Source organism: Rhinoderma darwinii, chromosome 3 (genome assembly GCF_050947455.1).
Source record: "Rhinoderma darwinii isolate aRhiDar2 chromosome 3, aRhiDar2.hap1, whole genome shotgun sequence".
In the NCBI taxonomy this organism is placed as follows: domain Eukaryota; kingdom Metazoa; phylum Chordata; class Amphibia; order Anura; family Rhinodermatidae; genus Rhinoderma; species Rhinoderma darwinii.
The window spans coordinates 248,627,692-248,650,519 of NC_134689.1; the positions used below are offsets into that span (position 1 = coordinate 248,627,692).

General features: G+C 42.0%; 1 protein-coding gene across 1 annotated transcript in view; it reads left to right on the top strand.

The window, feature by feature from the left end:
- The window catches only part of DAPK2 (death associated protein kinase 2), a 91,958-nt gene that overhangs the window by 16,837 nt on the left and 52,293 nt on the right, over window positions 1-22,828 (top strand). The window lies entirely within an intron of this gene.

Consider the following 22,828-nt stretch of genomic DNA (forward strand, 5'->3'; position numbering starts at 1 on the left):
GTGAACATTAGGTAATCAGGAGAAAATTCATAGTAAAGTGCCAGTGCAATTAGTTATCAGAAACAGATGACAGCAGCTTACCCATAATGAAGATAGTGAGAGTCAGTGCTCGCTCCGACACATTAGCCCCAACGCGCGTTTCGCTATTCAGTTGCTTCCTCAGGGGGAGATGTGCATATGCCATCTTCATTATGGGTAAGCTGCTGTCATCTGTTTCTGATAACTAATTGCACTGGCACTTTACTATGAATTTTCTCCTGATTACCTAATGTTCACTTATATCTGATGATTTTGAGCTATATAGCATCTCTATTTTTGGCTCACTTGTTCACAATTTAAAAGGGGAATTTTCTGTACTGATCGGAACTAGTGGACAGCATCTTTATTTCCCATGTTCTTACTAGATATATCAGTAACCGCTCCCAATCCTTTTTACTAGGGTCTTGTCCTTTTGTCATACTTTTTAATAATTTGTTAATATGTGTCAATAAAAATATTTATTATTTATACATATGTTTGGCTACAAACTCTTTTTTGTGTTGTTGGTATATATTTTGGAGTTGCCTATTCAATAAATTTATGGGGGGACCTTTCTCTTCGTGTGAAACGTACCTAGCCCACAGTACTAATGCTACTGGAGCATATATATTTAATATAGAATTCAGTTGTTTTTTTATAAAACTTGTGATAAAGAATAAGAATACTTTTAAGGCCAGGATTGCGTTAATATGATCGCACTAGTTATATTAAAACGGCAATGTAATTTTCATTTTTTTACCATCAACCTCTGAAAATCGCATGTAATTTTATGAAGTGATATGTCAATGTGGAGCCGAGACTATTACTCCCTTAGGTCATGGGTTTTATTTATTAGAATTTCATAAGAATTCAGAATGTCAGATTTGGTCAACAGTTAGTTCCAGAATTATTTGGACAGTGACACAATCTTCATGATTTAGGCTAAATCATGAAGATTGTGTCACTGTCCAAATAATTAGCATGCCATGACATTGAATTGTAGACTTTCAGGTTTAATTCAAGTGGTTGAACAAAAGTATCCCGTTAAACGTTTAGGAATTGCAACCATTTTTCTACACGGTCTCCTCATTTCAGGGGCTCAAAAGTAATTGGACAAATTAACATTACCATAAATAAAAAACATTTTTTTAATACTTTGTAGAGAATCCATTACAGGCAATAACTGCCTGAAGTCTGGAAGCCATGGACATCACCAGACGCTGGGTTTCCTCCTTTGTGATGCTTTGCCCGGCCTTTACTGCAGCTGTCTTCAGTTATTGCTTGTTTGTGGGTCTTTCTGCCTTAAGTTTTATCTTAAGCAAGTGAAATGCATGCTCGATCGGGTTGAGATCTGGTGATTGAGTTGGCCATTGCAGAATATTCCACTTCTTTGCCTTAAACTCCTGGGTGGGTTTCGCACTATGTTTTGGGACATTGTCCATCTGTACTGTGAAGCGACGTCCAATAAACCATGCTGCATTTGGTTGAATCTGAGCAGAAAGTATATCCCTGAACACTTCAGAATTCATCCGGCTTCTTCAGTCACATCATCACTAAACACTAGAGACCCAGTGCCTTTGGCAGCCATGCATGCCAATGCCATCGCACTGCCAACACCATGTTTTACAGAGGATGTGGTGTGCTTTGGATCATGAGCCTTTCCAAGCCTTCTCCATACTTTCTTCCTCCCATCATTCTGGTACAGGTTGATCTTAGTTTCATCTGTCCATAGAATGCTGTTCCAGAACTGGGCTGGCAAAGTCTAATCTGGCCTTTCTATTTCTGAGGCTGATTAATGGTTTGCACCTTGTGGTGAACCATCCGTATTTGCTCTCATGAAGTCTTCTCTTTATGGTAGACTTAGATACTGATACACCTACTTCCAGGAGAGTGTTCTTCACTTGGGTAGATGTTGTGAAGGGGTTTTTCTTCACTATGGAAAGGATTCTGCGATCATCCACCACTGTTGTCTTCCGTGGACGTCCAGGCCTTTTGGAGTTCACGAGATCACCAGTGCGCTTTTTTTTCAAGAATGTACCAAACTGTTGATTTGGCCACTCCTAACATTTGTGCTATCTCTCTGATGGATTTCTTCTTTTTTTTCAGCCTAACGATGGTCTGTTTCACTTGCATTGAGGGCTCCTTTCACCTCATGTTGTGGGTTCACAGCAACAGCTTCCAAATGCAAATGCCAATCCTGGAATCCACTCCAGACCTTTTACCTGCTTAATTGATGATGGATTAACGAAGGAATAAGCCATGCAGCCCATTAAATAGCTTTTGAGACAATTGTCTAAATACCTTTGGTCCCTTGAAAAAGAGGCAGCTACATATTAACCCCTTAGTGTTTAAGCCTGTTTTGGTCTTAAGGAACAGACCTTTTTTTCAAATCTGACATGTATCACTTGAAGTGGTAATAACTTTGAAATGCTTTTATTTATTCAAGTGATACTGAGATTGTTTTCCTGTGACACATTGGACTTTAAGTTAGTGGTAAAATTTGGTTGACACATTCAGTGTTTATTTATGAACAACATTAAAATTTTGAGAAAAATTGCAAAAATTAGCATACCCCACAGGTATTTTGCTGAATTTAGTGCAATTAGGACATGAAAATGAAAATCTACGGTTTTTCTAATAAAATGTCGTTTTAGCTCAGATTTTTCCATTTTCACAATAGATAAAGGAGAAAAAGAACCCCAACATTTGTAAAGCAAACCCTTATGAGTACGGCAATACCCCATATGTGGTAATAAACTGCTTCCCTTCTGAGCCCACGGAAGGGCTCAGAAGGGAAGGGGCGAGATTTGGCTTTTGGAGCTCAAATTTTGCTTGATTATTTTTCAGCTGTCATGTTTCATTTGCAATGCCCATGAGAGGCCAAAACAGTGGAAACCCCCAAAAGTGACCCCATTTGGGAAACTACACCCCTCAAGGAATCTATCTAGGGGTATATTGAGCATTTAGACCCCACAGGTCTTTTGCAGAATTTATTGGAATTAGGCCGTGTAAATGAAAATCGACATTTTGTTCCACTAAATTGTAGAATGTCTTCATTTTCACAAGGGATACTGGAGAAAAAGCACCACAACATTTGTAAAGCAATTTCTCCCGATTCCGGCAATACCTCACATGTGGTCATAAACTGCTGTTTGGACACACGGCAGGGCTCAGAATGGCAGGAACGCTATTTGGCATGCAGATTTTGAGTATTGGTTTTTGGCCACCATGTCGCATATGCAAAACCCCTGAGGTACCAGAGTACAGTGGAAGCCCCAAGAAGTGACCCCATTTTGGAAACTGCACCCCTCAAGGCATTTATCATTTGCCTGGACAAGACAGGGCTCAGAAGTGAAGAGCACCATGCGAATTTGAGGTCTATTTTAATGATTTTCACAGCATTGGCCCACAATTGCAGGGCCCTGAAGTCAAATAGTAAAACAAACCCCCAAGTAGTGACCCCCATATTGGAAACCACACCCCTTAGGGCATTTTAAGGGGTGTAGTGAGCATTTTGACCCCACAGGTGATTCTACATTAGAAATTAGTGCCCAGCGGATGGTGCAAAGTGAAAATTGCAATTTTCTACTGATATGCCAATTTAGTGCACAATATATTACGCCCAGTTTGTGTCACTGAAGACAAATATCTCATAAACTGTTAAGCCAGTTCTCCCGGGTATAGCAATGCCATATATGTGGACGTAAACTTCTGTTTTGGCACGCTGTAGGGTTCAGAAAGGAGGGAGCGACATTTGGCTTTCGGAGTGCATATTTTGCTTGGAAGTTGTTCTGTTTGGAGTTTTGATGGTATTTCAGTTTATAATGTGGGGGCATACGTAATCTGTGCAGGGTACATCAAGGTATAATAAGAGGGTATAATAATGCGGTAAATAAATAATTTATAGATGTGTGGCCAGTGTCGCACTTATAAATGGTGCCCAATCTTATCTGCTTTTGGAACATTCTGCACATTTTTCGTTGGCCGTATTCTGAGAGCCAGAACTTTTTTATTTTTTCTCCACCGGAGCTGTGTGAGGGCTTATTTGTTGCGGGACAATCTGTAGTTTTCATTGGTACCATTTTGGGGTACACACAATTTTTTTATCACTTTTTATTCCATTTTTTTGGCAAGTAAGGTGACCAAAAACCAGCAATTCTGAAATGGTTTTATTTTGTTTTATTTTACAGTTTTCACCGTGTGCTATAAATGACATTTTACTTGATTCTGCGGGTCGATATGATTACGGCAATACCATATGTATATAGTTTTTTTATGTTTTGCAGCGTTTGCACAAAAAAAATCCCTTTTTTGAAAAATAATTTATTTTTTGTGTCACCATATTCTGAGAGCCATAACTTTTTTATTTTTGCGTTGACAAGGCTGTGTAAGGACTTGTTTTTTCCGGGACGGGATGTAGTTTTTATTTGTACTATTTTGGGGTACGTGCGACTTTTTGATCACTTTTTATGCTATACTTTAGAAGGGATGGTGACCAAAAAAATATTCTGGCATTGTATTTGTTTTTTGTTTTTTGCGGTGTTCACCATGCAGAAAAAATAACATTATAGTTTTATAGTTTGGGTTGTTACGAACGCGGTGATATCAAAGGTGTGTACTTTTTTAACGGTTCCATTTTTTTCCCTATAATAAAAGACTTATTATAGGAAAAAGGGCGTTTAAATTTTTTTTACTTATAAAAAATTTCAGCTAAAGTGTAAAAATTAAAGTTCTAACTTTTTTTTGTCCCACAAGGGGACTTGAAGACCTGCACCTCTCATCTTTATTCTAATACATTGCACTACCCACGTAATACATTAGAGCTGTCAGCTATTCACTGACAGCAAGCCTATTAGGCTCCGCCTCTGGGCGAGGCCTAATAGGCTTCTGTACATGGTAGACGAGGAAGCCGCTGTTGGCCTCCGGTTCCCATAGCAACGATCGGCATCCGTGCGCCCATATCGCAGCGATGCCGATCTCCTGGAAACCACTAAGATGCCGCGATCGCTTATGATCGCGGCATCTAAGGTGTTAATGGCAGGGAGCGGATGTAGCTCCATTCCCTGCCGTTACAGCAGGATGTCAGCTGTAAAATACAGCTAACACACTTCGGCTGATGGCGCAGGCTCAGCTTCTGAGCCCGCCGCCATCTTTCATCTGCGGCCGGAAGCCTTTTAAGCCCTGCCTCTGGGCGGGGCCTAACAGGCCACTGTACTTGGCAGACGGGGCTATTGTTAGGCCTCCTGTTGCCAACAGCCGATCGTCTAGCATAGCTACCCAGCTTTTTTAGCCCGGTAACCATGCTGCAATACTGTGATTGGTCAGTTACCACTGACTGACCAATCACAGCGATCGCTGGTAGCGCCGCGATTGCTCCCCTTATGAGTCACAGTGACTATCGGCTGTCTGTGACAGCCGATGTCACTGTTCTATCACCATGTCTTTTGACATGGTGACAGAAAAGCACCATGACGTAACTGTGCTCCATGGTGCTTTAATGCAGGGCAAACCATGACGTACAGTTGCGTCAAGGTGCGTTAAGGGGTTAAAGAGCTGTAATTCCTAAACCCTTCCTCAAATTAGGATGCGAATACTCTCAAATTAAAGCTGAGAATCTGCACTTTAAGCCCATATTGATTATATAACTGTATATTCAATATGTTTTGGTAAACAGCTAAAATGCCAAAACTTGTATCATTGTCCAAATAATTCTGGACCTAACTGTATTAACTTGATAAACTTTGTCCTATAGTTATGAGGCTTTGGAGGCAAATCTATTTGACCTTGTAGAAAGGCTTTTCTATGCAGTTCGGTCACTATCTGAAATTTCCAGATCTCGTAGAGTACTCCAAGTTTAATGCTCATCAAGACCTTTCCACTTCATAAATGCAATGTTTAGGTCTTGTGCTGTGTACGTCTGTTGATACTCTGCTCACCACGTCTTCAGACATATGATAACCTCTACATGCTCAGTGTGTGTCACATACCTCTCATAGCATTGCTACTATATTAAGATTCCCATGAACCTTTTAGGATTTAGAAGGTGCTGTCTAATGAAACCCTAGCTTAGGAAGTTTGTCTTCACGTCCGTGCTGTATAAAGAGAATGCTTAGTCTCTTTCACCTAATTGGATCTGGACAACTGTTATTTTTTTATTGGCAAGGCTATGACATGTAGCCTTGTTTCACAAGATAAAGGGCCTCACTTTGGCAACGATCTGGAAACAGACTGGACACAAAAATGTGTAAATAGCCTAAAACCAGATATAAGAAAAGGTCATTGATAAAGGATAAAATATGCAGGGTACAATAAATCAGTGAAGATATATCTTTTATCTTCGGCCACTTACAGATTTTAGTCTTCTGACATTTCATCAGTATTCTGAGGGTATATACATTTTATACTACAGTATATCAATTTTTAGTTGCAGGAGGATATAGACCATGCATGTTATTACAGAGCAGCCTAATGTAACTTATATGCTTGTCGGTAATGATGGCTCAATTTGGGTAGAGGACCTTTTTTTATTATTAATGTTGCTTATATAGCGCCAACTTTTTCCGCCATGCAGAACAGAAGTTGTGATCACTTACTGTCCTCAGTGGGGCTATTGATCTTAACCCATTAGTGACCGGCCCATAGTGTTTCTACGTCGGTCACTAACGGGCCTTATTCCGATGCAATAGACTATTTACGTCGCGGCATCGGAATAAGTAAACAGAGCAGGAAACTGTCAAATCTCCCTGCTCTCATCTGCCAGATGTAGCTGAGGGCTAGGGGCGTCCCTGCTCGACCGGGTGAGATCGATATTAGTATCGATCTCACCCGTTTAACCCCTCAGATGCTTTGCTCAATAGCGTGCACCGCATCTGAGTGGTTTTGGAGAGAGGGAGGGAGCTCCCTCTCATCCCACTGACACCCAGCGATAAGATCGCCGAGTGTCTGTGTCTCTAATGGCAGCCGGGGGCCTAATAAAGGCCCCCAGGTCTGCCTGTAGCAAATGCCTGCTAGATCATGCCGGATGCATGATCTAGCAGATGCCTGTCCGTTTTAAACGGACAGGCAGTAATACACTGCAATACAAAAGTATTGCAGTGTATTATCATAGCGATCGGAGAATCGCATATTAAAGTCCCCTAGTGGGACTAGTAAAAAAGTAAAAAAAAAGTTTAATAAAGTTAATTTAAAAAAAGTGAAAAAAAAAAATTAAAAACCCACTTTTCCCCCTTACAAACTGCTTTACTATTAAAAAAACAAAATAAAGTAAAAAAGTTATGCATATTTGTATCGCCGCGTTCGTAACAACCCAGACTATAAATCTATTACATTATTTAACCCGCACAGTGAACGCCATAAAAATTAAATAAAAAACTATGGAAAAATTGCTGTTTTCTGTGAATCCTGACTTAAAGAAAATGTGATAAAAAGTGATCAAAAAGTCGCATTTACTCCAAACTGGTACCAATAAAAACTACAAGTCTTCCCGCAAAAAAAAAGCCCTCATACAACTGCATCGGTGGAACAATAAAAAAGTCACGGCTCTTCAAATATGGAGACACAAAAACAAATAATTTTAAAGAAAAAGCGTTTTTACTGTGTAAAAGTAGTAAAACATACAAAATCTATACAAATTTGGTATCGTTGTAATCATAACAACCCGCTGAATAAAGTTATTGCGTTATTTATACCACACAGTAAACGGCGTAGATTTAGGACGCGAAAAGGTGTGGCGAAATTTCACGTTTTTTTCTATCCCCCCCCCAAAAAAAAAAGTTTATAAAAGTTAATCAATAAATAATATGTCCCCCAAAATGGTGCTATTAAAAAATACAACTTGTTCCGCAAAAAACAAGACCTTATACAGCTATGTCGACGCAAAAATAAAAAAGTTATAGCTCTTGGAATGCGACGATGGAAAAACGTAAAAAATGGCTTGGTCATTAAGGTTTAAAATAGGCTTGTCATTAAGGGGTTAAATTCCTATCTGTATGTTTTTAGGGTCTGGGAAAGAACCCATGCAAAACATACAAACTCCATGCGGATGTTGCCCTTGATACAGTAGGATTCAAACCCAGGACCCCAGCAGTGAAACCTTTAAGCTACTGTGCTACCCGTCCGATATATAATTTCTTTTTTAACCCCACGTACTCTTTTACTTATGCCTAATCAATTTCTGCTGCTCACATGTGGCAGGCCACAGTCATTTTTGCTGTTGCTGCTGCATATACTATTACCCTTTGTAGTGCAGAGTTTTATCAGCTTTAAAGGTACTGTAATTCCAATAGTTACATTCCTGCATTATCTGCTGGATCCACCCTGCAAGCAGTTTTTTTTTACTTAAAGGGCCAGTTCACGCGTAACGTAAATACTGCAGAAAATCCACAGCATAATACAGTAGCAGCAAAGTGGATTCGATTTGAACAAATCTCATCCACACGCTGCCTAAGTACGGGAAAAACGCTCATAAATTGACCTGCAGTGCTGTCTTTTAATCCGCAGCATGTCAATTGTATTTGCGTAAACGCTTCTTATTTGTTGCAGAATTTCCCCAATGAATTCAATGGGGAGGTAAAACCAGCAAGAAATAGGAGATGTTGTGTTTTTTGCAACGGAATCGCAGCGATTCCGTCTAAAAAAAACACAACTCAGAAAATATAGATTTTTTATACTTACCCAGAATTTTATGTTTCTTCCTCCAGGCCGTCCTCCTGGGATGACGTTTCATCCCATGTGACCGCTGCAGCCAATCACAGCCTGCAGTGGTCACATGGGATAAAACATCATCCCAGGGCTGCAGAACGTTATGACATCGGAGGGACGCATCATCATGGTAAGTATCCTTTTTTTTTTCAGTTTTCCGCAGTGGACATTCCAACCGGAAAACTGCACCACAATTTGGTGAGATTTTTCAGACGGAATTCCTTGAGGCACACAGGGAGGATACGCTGTGTGAAAATGCCCAATACATTGGATGTATATATTCCTTATCAGCTTTATATTCAGTATCACATGTATCTGTGTGTTTCCCATACCAACAGAAAATATGTTCCTTGTTTGCAGTGTCCTCAGAGGTGATAATGTCTGTGTTATGAAATAGTAATGATATAAATGTTCTTTGATTTTGGATTTCCCCACCTATTTTTTTCCTTAATTAAAAATCCTATTTGTGTATTTAAATAAGTCTGACATACATTATATGAACAAAAGTATTGGGATACCTACACATTGCACCTACAGGAGCTTTAAAGCTAGGATCACACACACAGTTTTGATGCCATTTTTGGTTCAGTTCTTTGAGCCAAACACAGATGTGGCTATTTATACCTTTCCTTCCTTTTGGATCCACTTCTGGCCTTGGCTAAAAAAACGGAGCCAAAAACTGCATTAAACTGCGTGTGTGATCCTGGCCTTATGACATCCCATTCTAAATCTATAGGCATTAATATGGAGCTGGTTGCCCCTTTGGATGAGGGAGCCTGGCTCGGAATCTTCGTTCTAGTTGATCCCAAAGATGTTTGATGGGGTTGAGGTCAGAGCTCTATGCGTGCCAGTCAAGTTCTTCTACACCAAACTCACCCAACCATGACTTATGAACCTTGCTTTGTGCACTGGGGCACAGTCATGCTGGAACAGAAAAGGACCTTCCCCAAACTGCACCCACAAAGTTGAAAGCTACAATTGTCCAAAATATCTTGGTATGCTGAAGTATTAAGATTTAACTTTACTGAAACTAAGAAGCCTAGGCCAACCCCTGAAAAACAACCCCATAGAATTATCTCTTCTCTACCAAACTTTACAGTTGGCACAATGCAGACAGGCAGGTAACGTGCTCCTGGCATTCATCAAACTCAGACTCAATCACCAGACTGCCAGATAGAGAAGTATGATTCGTCACTCCACAGAACACGTGTCCATTGCTCTAGAGTTCAGTGGTGGCGTAGTTTACACCACTCCAGCCTATACTTGGTATAGTAATTGTGGATGTGAGGCTTTCATGCAACTGTCCTGCCATGGAAACCAAAGCCATGAAACTCCCAGGCACAGTTTTCGTGTGGATGTTAATGCCAGAGGAGGTTTGGTGAGTTTTATGCGCTATGCGCCTCAGCACTCCGCGACCCCACTCTGTAACTTTACGTGGTCTGACACTTTGTGGCTGAGTTCCTCTGGTTCCTAAAGGCTTCCACTTAGCAATAATACCACTCACATTTGATTGTGGAATATCTAGGAGGGAAGAAATTTCACAAACTGATTTGTTACAATGGTGGCATCCTATTACAGTACCATGTTCCGTTTCAGCGAGCTCTTTAGAACGACCCGTTCTTACACAAATATTTGTAAAGGCAGACTCATGGCTAGGTGCTGGATTTTATACCTCTGTGGCAATGGGACTGAATGAAACACCTGAATTAAATTATTTAAGGGGTTATGTGGGGACCAAAAAGTATAAGCAGTGCACGCACTGCAGTATGCGAGTACACTTGCTCATATAAATTCCCGTCCCCCGTCGTGCTGATTATGAGATTTTAATAACATTTTTAACGCTGGCGGCTGACCGGAAATCTAGTTGCACAGTCATGATGACACGACTCTTAGTGACCGGCCTCGCTGTACTCTGTGTAATCTTTGTAGCAGTAGTACATAGAGTACAGCGGGACCGGTCACATGATGAAGGGTCGTGTCATCATGAAACAAAACTTTCGGTTCCCCACCAGCGCTATAAAAATCTATTAAAATCTCATAATCAGCACGTCGGGGGATCGGAATGTATATTAGCGAGTGTACTCACATACTGCAGTGAGTACACTGCTAATACTTTTCAGTCCCCATATAACCCCTTCAAGAGGTGTGTCCTAATACTTTTGTCCATATAGTGTATATTTAATGAAAAGATTTTATATTACTTCATGCGGTTTCCCAAGCAGGGATAAGTACTTTTTAAACATAAAAGAGTGTTTTGTCTTATTGCTATTTTACAAAGAATAAATGCTACAAAACAGTCAAGTGTTCTTTTACATTAAATGTCTTCCCTCTGTCTGTCCACTAAAAACGAAGTTAGGCTTCAATAAAGTCCTGCGAGGTCTAATAGATCACTAAAGATGTCAAAACCCAAGCTAATTTACCTATGGAAAGAACAAATTACAATTTGTTAAAATTCTAAAAATATATCCACCCCACATACTACTTATCACTGCCATTCCTATCTGATCGGTGGGGGTCCGACTTCTAGCACCACCACCATTCTCTAGAACAGGGGTCTCAAGCACGCGGCCCGCATGCGGCCCCTGGGGCTGTCATCTGCGGCCCGCGGGACACAGAGCCGCTGGTGTCGGCTCTGCTCCGGGACTCTGTGGAATTCCCTGACATCACTGCCCATATATGGACAGTGTGTCAGGGTCTTGCCCAGAGCGGAGCAGAGCGGAGCAGAGCGCTGGTGTCGGCTCTGCTCCTGGACTCTGTGGAATTCCCTGACATCGCTGTCCACATATGAACAGCGATGTCTGGGGCTTCCCCAGAGCCGGAGTCCCGAGCAGAGCGCTGGTGTCGGCTCTGCTCCGGGACTCTGTGGAATTCCCTGACATCGCTGCCCATATATGGACAGTGTGTCAGGGTCTTGCCCAGAGCGGAGCAGAGCGCTGGTGTCGGCTCTGCTCCTGGACTCTGTGGAATTCCCTGACATCGCTGTCCACATATGAACAGCGATGTCTGGGGCTTCCCCAGAGCCGGAGTCCCGAGCAGAGCGCTGGTGTCGGCTCTGCTCTGGGACTCTGTGGAGAATTCCCTGACTTCGCTGTCCACATATGAACAGCGATGTCTGGGGCTTCCCCAGTGCCGGAGTCCCGAGCAGAGCGCTGGTGTCGGCTCTGCTCCGGGACTCTGTGGAGAATTCCCTGACATCGCTGTCCACATATGAACAGCGATGTCTGGGGCTTCCCCAGAGCCGGAGTACCGAGCAGATTGCTGGTGTCGGCTCTGCTCCGGGACTCTGTGGAATTCCCTGACATCGCTGTCCACATATGAACAGCAATGTCTGGGGCTTCCCCAGAGCCGGAGTCCCGAGCAGAGTTCTGGTGTCGGCTCTGCTCCGGGACTCTGTGGAATTCCCTGACATCGCTGTCCACATATGAGCAGCGATGTCTGGGGATTACCCAGAGCCGGAGTCCCGGGCAGAGCGCTGGTGTCGGCTCTGCTTCGGGACTCTGTGGAATTCCCTGACATCGCTGCCCATATATGGACAGTGTGTCAGGGTCTTGCCCAGAGCGGAGCAGAGCGCTGGTGTCGGCTCTGCTCCTGGACTCTGTGGAATTCCCTGACATCGCTGTCCACATATGAACAGCGATGTCTGGGACTTCCCCAGAGCCGGAGTCCCGGGCAGAGCGCTAGTACATGCTCTGCTCCGGGACTCTGTGGAATTCCCTGACATCGCTGCCCATATATGGACAGTGTGTCAGGGTCTTCCCCAGAGCGGAGTCCCGGGCAGAGCGCTATTATCGGCTCTGCTCCGGGACTCTGTGGAATTCCCTGACATCGCTGTCCATATATGGACAGTGTGTCAGGGTCTTCCCCAGAGCGGAGTCCCAGGCAGAGCGCTAGTACAGGCTCTGCTCCGGGACTCTGTGGAATTCCCTGACATCGCTATCCATACATCGACAATGATGTCAGGGGCTTCCCCAGAGCAGGAGTCCCAGTGATGTCAGGATCACAGCTGGAGTCCCAGGAAGAGCCTACTAGCGCTCTGCCTGGGACTCCAGCTCTGGGGTTGCCCCTGACATCTCTGTCCATATATGGACAGTGATGTCAGGAGCAGAGCTGGAATCCCAGGCAGAGTGGCAGAAGCGGCTCTGCTCCGGGACTCCAGCTCTGGGCAAGCCCCTGACATCACTGGAGCAGCCTCTACAGAGGGCACTGGAGCAGCCTCTACAGAGGGCACAGGGGCAGCCTCTACAGAGGGCACTGGGGCAGCCTCTACAGAGGGCACTGTGGCAGCCTCTACAGGGGCACTGTGGCCTTATCTACAGAGGGCACTGTGGCCTTATCTACAGAGGGCACTGTGGCCTTATCTACAGAGGGCACTGTGGCCTTATCTACAGAGGGCACTGTGGCTTTATCTACAGAGGGCGCTGTGGCCTTATCTACAGAGGGCACTGTGGCCTTATCTACAGAGGGCACTGTGGCCTTATCTAGGGGTGTGTTGCATTATCCACAGAGGGCACTGCGGCAGCATCCACAGAGGGCACTGCGGCACTATCTAAAAAGGGGCTGCCCAATCTTGACATGTGTGCTAACTGAGCCGCCGGACTGCATTTAGCGACACTTAAACTGGAAAGCTGGATTGTTGAAATAAGCACGTGGAGAAATATCTCAAATTTTAAACCTAGCGCTATTATTGTAGTAATGTAGTATTATTATTCTAGTAATATAATGTTATAGTAGTTCAAATAACTAATTGATTAACAATAATTTTGTATTGCATCAAATTTGAAAGTAATGCGGCCCGTCAACTTCCCATTTTTTCTATATGCGGCCCACTTACCCGGCCGAGTTTGAGACCCCTGCTCTAGAACATATTTGGATTGTTATTTCTCACAAGGCAGTGCTGTGAAAGAATCTAATTCAATTTGTTCTATATAACATAATAAGAATTCGACAAGTATGGTGGGGAAAATGCCATTAAACCCCTTCCCAACCCTGCGATGTAACAATTCGTAACGGTTCGCAGGTCGTTTCTGCTAACTAACTTACTATTACATCAAAGTAAGGGTGTAGGCACAGTAGCTGTGTTGGTGCCATCACTTGCAATGTGGTCGCGGGGTACCAATGGGTTACTATGGCAACCGGACATTGAAAAGAAGAATTAGAAAAACTGGTCTCCAATCATTCACCACCCTAGCTCTAATAAACAAATAAAATATGGAACAAAGTAGGTCAGTTGCATAACCAGCATAGTAATTTTCTGTGTCTGCTGAGCTTGTGCTGAAGATTTAATGAACAGCGGCATGCAAGTTGCCATCTGCAGAGATTTAATATGTAATGGCAGAAAGATTTCTCTTCTAGTTAAGAGGTATGTGTACAAATGATATAGCACAGTGGTGGAACAGGAGAGGAAGAGGAAAAGTCTGTTTCCACCATCATCAGAAGCCTTCATGAAGTGCATATAGACAGTGCAAAGCATATACATACCTGGGTCCACACTTAGTATGCAAACATATCCTAACCGTAATAAGATTGTGATAAATTATATATCAAAGATAGATGTGTCAGATTGCTGTCAATAGCTACATAGTTATGTCGAAAAAAAGATACATATCTATCAAGTTCTACCTTCCTCCGATCAATTATACATAATTAATTTCTATATTAATATAACCCTCAATGTCATGTGTCATTAGCATCTAGCCCTTTTTTTTTTTATAGCCGTCATAGTATCTTCCATTGCTATAGCAATATAGGGCATTCCATAGTTTGACTTCTCTAACTTTAAAGAACCCTTTCCTATATTGATGTCTGAATCACCTTTCCTCCACAAGTAATGAATGTCCCCTGGTTCTATCTACAATTCTTAAAAATGAATAAATTATGTGCAATTCCTTTGTATTGACCACACGTATATTTATTTAAAGGGCATTTGTCAACAGTTTTGAGCCCTCAAAAGTGCTGACAGCACTATATAGAGGAGGGGGAGGGCAGTGTAACGATACCTGTTGTATCAGTCATGCAAGTTTCATGATTGGGAAATTGACATTAAATGCCCCTGGCACTGCGGACGCTAGTGCCACAAAGGCAGCCCCTTGTTTTTTAAATGCTCCAGGCTATCTTCACTTAACGCTGCCAGCCCCTCTTCTCCTCTAAATGATGTCTATAGAGGTTTCCTGACTGGACGCTAGAGATGTCACTCAGAGCAATTCGCATAACTGACACAACAGGTATCGTTACATTGCCCTCCCCCTTCTCTATATAGCTCCGTCAGCAGTTTTGAGGGCTCCAAATTGCTGACAGATTACCTTTAATTTAATCAACTCTAAGGCGTTTGTTTTCCAAGCTGAACATTTTTTTTATAGCCTCTCATTGTAAGAGAGACCTCCAAATTATTATCTTAGCTTGGACTCAAACTTTCTCAAAATTGTGTTCCAATTTTAAAATTAAGATTTGAATAATTTGGCATGAAAAGAAAGCTCTGTCTGTCTGAAAACAAACTCGGTAGACTAATCAAAATTATTGCAGAATTACAAAGGCAAAATTACCCTTTGTCACAAAAGGGTAAAAACCTGGTTGTGAAGTAGTTACATTTTTGATCATTACTTTTGTTCACACTATGTCACCAGGCAAGATTTTGTTTTTGTGCCTATTAAAGTAAATGGGGAACAAACACAATGTATAGGGCATGCCGTGGTAAAATACTGCAGCGACCAGAAGGCTTAAAAAATAATAAGACCAAACTTGATTTGATACTCGCATTGGAAGGCTGTTCTTCGATAACATCCAGTCCTGGATTCTTGCCAATGAACATGTACAACAGACACAAAAATAGTGTTTTTCAAATCCTTTAGGTTGTATGGAGCATCTTTAAATTTACACCACATGACTATTTGTGGATAAAGTACTCCTACGCATTTGGTCCGGCTTGTACTTGGGGTGTAGGCTTGCACTTGCAGCAATAGCAGATTAGTACTGCAGATTTAACTGTGAATACTGTGAGGGTACAACTTGTCACTAAACACCAATTGTGAGTACTGTGAGGGTACAACTTGTTACTAAACACCAACTATGAGTACTGTGAGGGTAAAACTTGTTACTAAACACCAACTGTGAGGGTACAACTTGTTACTAAACACCAACTGTGAGGGTACAACTTGTTACTAAACACCAACTGTAAGTACTGTGAGGGTACAAATTGTTACTAAACACAAACTGTGAGTACTGTGAGGGTACAACTTGTTACTAAGCACCAACTGTGATGGTACAACTTGTTACTAAAGACCAATTGTGAGGGTACAATTTGTTACTAAACAGCAACTGTGAGTACTGTGAGGGTACAACTTGTCACTAAGCACCAACTGTGAGGGTACAACTTGTTACTAAAGACCAGCTGTGAGGGTAAAACTTGTTACTAAACACCAACTGTGAGTACTGTGAGGGTACAACTTGTTACTAAACACCAACTGTGAGTACTGTGAGGGTAGACCTTGCTACTAAACACCAACTGTGAGTACTGTGAGGGTACAACTTGTCACTAAGCACCAACTGTGAGGGTACAACTTGTTACTAAAGACCAACTGTGAGTACTGTGAGGGTACAACTTGTTACTAAACACCAACTGTAAGTACTGTGAGGGTAGACCTTGCTACTAAACACCAACTGTGAGTGCTGTGAGGGTACAACTTGTTACTAAACACCAACTGTGAGTACTGTGAGGGTACAACTTGTTGCTAAACACCAACTATGAGGGTACAACTTGTTACTAAACACCAACTGTGAGTACTGTGACGGTACAACTTGTTACAAAACACCAACTGTGAGTACTGTGAGGGTACAACTTGTTACTAAACACCAACTGTGAGTACTGTGAGGGTACAACTTGTTACTAAGCACAGAAGAATGAGCAGCGGGTGGTTCTTAAGGTGAAAGATGACATGGGTGGTAAACTGGTGTTTGCTGTATGCTGACGCACCTGACTTGTGCAGACAATACAGATAAATATTCTGGTGAATAATGTGTTATCAGAAAACAGGGCAGCAGATGATGTCACTTTATAGCAGTCATAAAAACCAAACAGATTTACCTTGTTTCATTGCAGCTTAGGAGTGTGAACAGGTTCTTGTGGAAAGATAAGGCTGAATTATATCTAGTCAACCAATATTATAGCAGCAACTCAATGCATAAAATCATGTAGACATAGTCAAGAGGTCCAGATATTGTACAGACCGAATACTAGCATGTGGAAAAAATGGGAGTGACTTTGACTGTGGAATGATCCGTGGTGCCAGATGGGATGGTTTCAGTATCTGATGATATCCCGGGATTTTTATAGAAAACATTCTCTTCAGCTTGCAGAGATTGTGCACAGAACTGAAAACAGCCAGTATGTGAAAACAATAATAATAATGGGTTTTTTTTTCATGCTGCTGCAGCATCTACCATGTCAGGATAATTCCTAAGAAAAAAACTTTCTCTTTCAATGATAAATGCTGTAAAATCTCCACTCCCTCCTGCTATGCGATTCATTTTTCATCACAACACACTGAATAGTTACTACACACTCACCCCCTCCCCTTAGTTGTGTGAGATTGTTCTCTCGCAGCTCACTTCTCCTTACTCTCTCTCACTATTCTAGACTGTCTTGTCTCCTCAGTCCTCCTTTTCTCCCTGCTGCTGCTGAAATGGTTCTTCTCAGTCACTGCAGTCTGCTATGTGACATCTAAGGCCGCTTTCATATCACGTCACTTTTATTTGCCTATGTTCGACGTATACGCCAGGAAAAGGTGCCCTAACAGGGCCATCTGTCACCATATCGGACAAAAAAGAGGAAATTGAGAGCTCCATCAATGGACCATTCAAGATAAATTAGATATCAAAAGGACAATTTGCTGCTAAATACCCAACTAATTACCATATCATGAAAAAAAAAAAGAAAAAGTTGTTGGGCTTAAGCCATAAGCAGAATCAATAATGTAGAAACATATATATTACTTTATTCAAACCACATAATTTAATAAATAAAAATTACATAAAGTGCATTCATGATACCACTACAACCAAGTTGAAATACATGAAGAATACTGGCCAGGTGGTGTAGATAAATATACAATGCATTCAGAAATTCTTCAGACCCTTTCACTTTTTTCACAATTTGTTAAGGCCTTGTGCTAAAATAAAATAAAAATCACGTTTTTGCCCATCATTTTGCACTCAATCCGCCATCATGACAAACTGAAGACAGAATATTAGAAATCTTTGCTAATTTATTGAAAAGGAAAACTAAAATATTGCATTGATATAAGTATTCAGACTATTTACTCAGTACTTCGTTGAAGAACCTTTGGCAGCGATAACCGCCTCCAGTCTTCTTGGGTATGATACCACAAGGTTTGCACACCTGAATTTGGGGATTTTCTGCTATTCTTCTCTGCGAACCCTCTCAAGCTCTGTCAGGTTAGATGGGGACGGTCGGTTGACAGCCATTTTCAGGGCTTTCCAGAGATGTTCGATTGGGTTCAAGTCAGGGCGCTGGCTGGGCCACTCAAGGACATTCACAGAGTTATCTCTAAGCCACTCCTGTGTTGTCTTGGCTGCGTGCTTATGGTCCTTGTCTTGTTGGAAGTTCAACCTTTGGCCCAATCTGAGGTCCAGAGCACTCTGGATCAGGTTTTCATTAAGAATAGCTCAGTATTTTGCTCCATTCGTCTTTCCCTCAATCCTGACCAGTCTCCCTGTCTCAACTGCTGAAAAATGCCCCCACAGCTTGATGCTCCCACTAACATGCCTCACCGTAGGGATGGTATTGAGCAGGTGAAGAGCTGTGCCTGGTTTCCTCCAGTCATGACCCTTAGAACTGAGGCCAAAACGTTCATTCTTGGTTTCATCAGACCACAGAATTTTGTTTCTCACAGTCTGAGAGTCCTTTAGGTGCTTTTTTGCAAACTCCAGGCGGGCTTTTACTGAGGAGAGGCTTCTTTCTTGCCACTCTGCCATAAAGCTCAGATTGGTGGAGTGCTGCAGTGATGGTTGACCTTCTAGAAGTTTCTCCCATCTGCATACACGATCTTTGGAGCTCAGCCAGAGTGACCAGTGAGTTCTTGGTCACCTCTCTTACCAAGGCCATTCTCCCCTGATTACTTAGTTTGGTGGGGCGGCCAGATCTAGGAAGAGTTCTGGTTGTTCCAAAATTCTTCCATTTAGGAATTATGGAGGCCACTGTGCTCTTGGGAGCTTTTAGTGCAGCAGAATTTTTTTTCTATCCTTCTCCAGATCTGTGTCCCCACACAATCCTGTCTCTGAGCTCTACAGGCAGTTCTTTCCTCCTCATGGCTTGGGTTGTGCTCTGATATGCATTGTCAGCTGTGAGACCTTATATACACAGGGGTGTGTCTTTCCAAATCATGTCCAATCAAATGAATTTACCACAGATGGACTCCAATCAAGGTGTAGAAACATTTCACAGATGATGTATTTCAGGGGCAAGTAAAAGAAATAGCACCATGTAGGTAGTCGGCAGGGCATCATCATGATGCAGACTGAACAAAGGACTGGTCATGCGCAGTGAAATGCATAATAAATATTATCTCCAGTGACATCTGTTTGTATTTCTTCACTTTATCTTTCTATCACCTACACTGACATAACAACTTTGAGCTGTAAATTGCACCAAATATATTAATGGCATGCACCATTTTTTTGAAACAAAATATTGGTGTAAAGTATGCCAGCTATGAGGTGGTATAAATTTGATGCAGTTTCCACCTGTTTAGTCTCGTTTTATCCTGTCTGACTTTATGAAACTATTAATAAATGTGCCAAAATATCCCAGGAATTTGTCCAGCACCTAACAGAATTCAGGCATCACAGGATTCAAGCTGCTAAAGGGGTCCTAACCAGTTCAAGACAAGTATTCTTAATATAGTGGTCATCTAACTAATTCATTGGCATTTCAATATCCAGATTTACTTATCATTCATTTAAAGTTCAATGTTTAACTCCAACATTCATTATGTATGCCTGAGGTTCAATTCACACACAGCGCTTACTTGCGATTTCGTTGCTGTTTTTTGCTGCATATTTTTTGATTTTTTTTCTTCGGTCCAAAAAGATGTTACTTTAAAGATTACAGTAAAATATTAGAAAGCCTGCATACCCAGTGTTGTGGTCTGTGGCAATTTTGTAGCGACTTTGGTTTCAAAATGCAGCATGCTCTAGGTATGTTTTTTTTGTCTAAAGGTATGTTCACACGCTTAATAAAAAAACGGCTGAAAATACAGAGCTGTTTTCAAGGGAAAACAGCTCCTGATTTTCAGCTGTTTTTTTAGCAACTCACGTTTTTTGTGCCGTTTTTTACGGCCGTTTTTGGAGCTGTTTTTCTATACAGTTAATGAAAAACTGCTCCAAAAACGGATCAAGAAGTGACAAGCACTTCTTTTTTCAAAACGGTCGCGTAAAAAAACACCCTGTCGGAACAGAACGCTGTTTTTCCCATTGAAATCAATGGGCAGATGTTTTGTGGCGTTCTGCTTCCGATTTTCGGCCGAAAATAAGCTAGGTTCTCCTGCACCCGGGGCAAAGATTCAGATCGGCGCCCCCCCCCCAATTTATTTCCCGACATCTCCTTCCCCCTCGCCATGTTTTCTTTCCCTACCAATCAATGAGGTGTAATTTTTTTTCACAATTTTTTTAATGTAACTCGAGTATAAAAGCATTTCTACATTTTCTACATTTTACAAGTGATATAGTTCTATAATGTAATTAACATAAAAATAAATTAAAAGAAAATAAATTAAAGAGGCCCCCTATAGATAGCGCCACACAGCCCCCCTTGTAGATAGTGCCACACACAGCCTGCTGCCCCTTTGTAAATAGCGCCACACCCCCCCTTGTAAATAGTGCCACATTCCCCCCCTTTTAAATAGCGCCACACTCCCCCCCCCTTGTACTTAGCGCCACACTGTGAACAGACCGGTGAGCGGTAGCCTACCGCTACCACTCTCCGCTCTGCCTGGTGTGACTTACCGGAGAAGCCGAGGAGGTCATTCGGCGCAGGCAGCGACGGAGTTCCTTCTGACTAGGGTTGGTGACAGCCAGGGCCGGCCTTAGCTTGGATGGCGCCCTGTGCGGGACTCTCTATTGCCACCCCCTACACAAACCAAAAATTAACCACATATATGGACACGCTGGAACATATATACTGTACATACATAAAGATAGATATTTAGACATACAGGCAAATATACATGCACACATCTGGAATATATACATACAGGTAAATATATAGACGTACAGACACATATACGCACACACACACCGGCAGATAAATACACAGACCGGAACATATACAAATACATAAAAGGCACATATATACAAGCACAAAGACACATTCACAAACAGACCCATATATACCCACACAGGCACATATGTACAGAGCACAGATAATGTAGTAGATGTCACCTGCAGTCCTATGTAAGACCACAGATAATGTAGTAGATGTTACCTGCAGTCCTATGTAACACCACAGATAACACACAGTGATAACTCTGAGTACAGATAATGTAGTTGTCACCTGAAGTCCTATGTAACACCACAGATAACACAGTGATAACTCTGAGTACAGATAATGTAGTAGCTGTTACCTGCAGTCCTATGTAACACCACAGATAACACAGTGATAACTCTGAGTACAGATAATGTAGTTGTCACCTGAAGTCCTATGTAACACCACAGATAACACAGTGATAACTCTGAGTACAGATAATGTAGTAGTGTTACCTGCAGTCCTATGTAACACCACATATATAACAGTGATAATTCTCTGAGTACAGATAATGTAGTTATGTCACCTGAAGTCCTATGTAACACCACAGATAACAGTGATAACTCTCTGAGTACAGATAATGTAGTAGATGTTATCTGCAGTCCTATGTAACACCACAGATAACACAGTGATAACTCTCTGATTACAGATAATGTAGTACCTGTTGCCTGCAGTCCTATGTAACATCACAGATAACACAGTGATAACTCTGAGTACAGATAATGTAGTAGCTGTTACCTGCAGTCCTATGTAACACCACAGATAACACAGTGATAACTCTGAGTACAGATAATGTAGTAGTGTTACCTGCAGTCCTATGTAACACCACAGATATAACAGTGATAATTCTCTGAGTACAGATAATGTAGTTATGTCACCTGAAGTCGTATGTAACACCACAGATAACAGTGATAACTCTCTGAGTACAGATAATGTAGTAGATGTTATCTGCAGTCCTATGTAACACCACAGATAACACAGTGATAACTCTCTGAGTACAGATAATGTAGTAGATGTAAGAGACAAACACATGCAGAGACAGACAGACAGAGACACAGACACAAACACACACACACACACACACACACACACACACACACACACACACTGTAACATATACACATACAAACACAGAGACACACACTGTATTCACACTACACACACATACACACACAGACACTCACCATGTCTCCTTGCTGACAGTATCACAGGTCAGGACGGGCTGTGGGCGGAGCTTCCTCTCTGCTTCTCGGCATGTGTAACAGCAGAGCTGGAAGGCTGCAGCACGGGAGTGGACCTGTCCCCTGACCTGAGTCTCATCTGACCTGATGTCACTGATGTGAGGTCAGCTGACAAGTCAGGTAACTGGACTGGTCCACTCCCTGGACGTCACAGACCCCAGTCAGAACGCCGTAATTTCCTGGCTCTTCCTAAAGCTGCTGCAGGTTTCCAACTATACGTTTACCTCTCTTCCGTCAGAGGAAGAGAGGATCGAAAGATTAAACGGAAAGCAAATGGAAGAATTACCTTTGATTTCAATAGTCATTATTTTGTTTCAGTTGCTTTCCGTTTGTCTCCATTCGCTAGGTTTCCCGTTTTTTTCACGAAATCAAAAGTTCTGCAGACTGCACTTTTGCTTTCACCCAAAAAAACAGAAACCTAGCGAACGGACACAAACGGAAAGCAACTGAAACAAAAAAAATACCATTGAAATCAATGGTACACATTGCGTAATTTGCTGTCGAAAATACACATCAAAACTGCAGGAAAACTAAGGAAATTCAAAGGTAAATACTG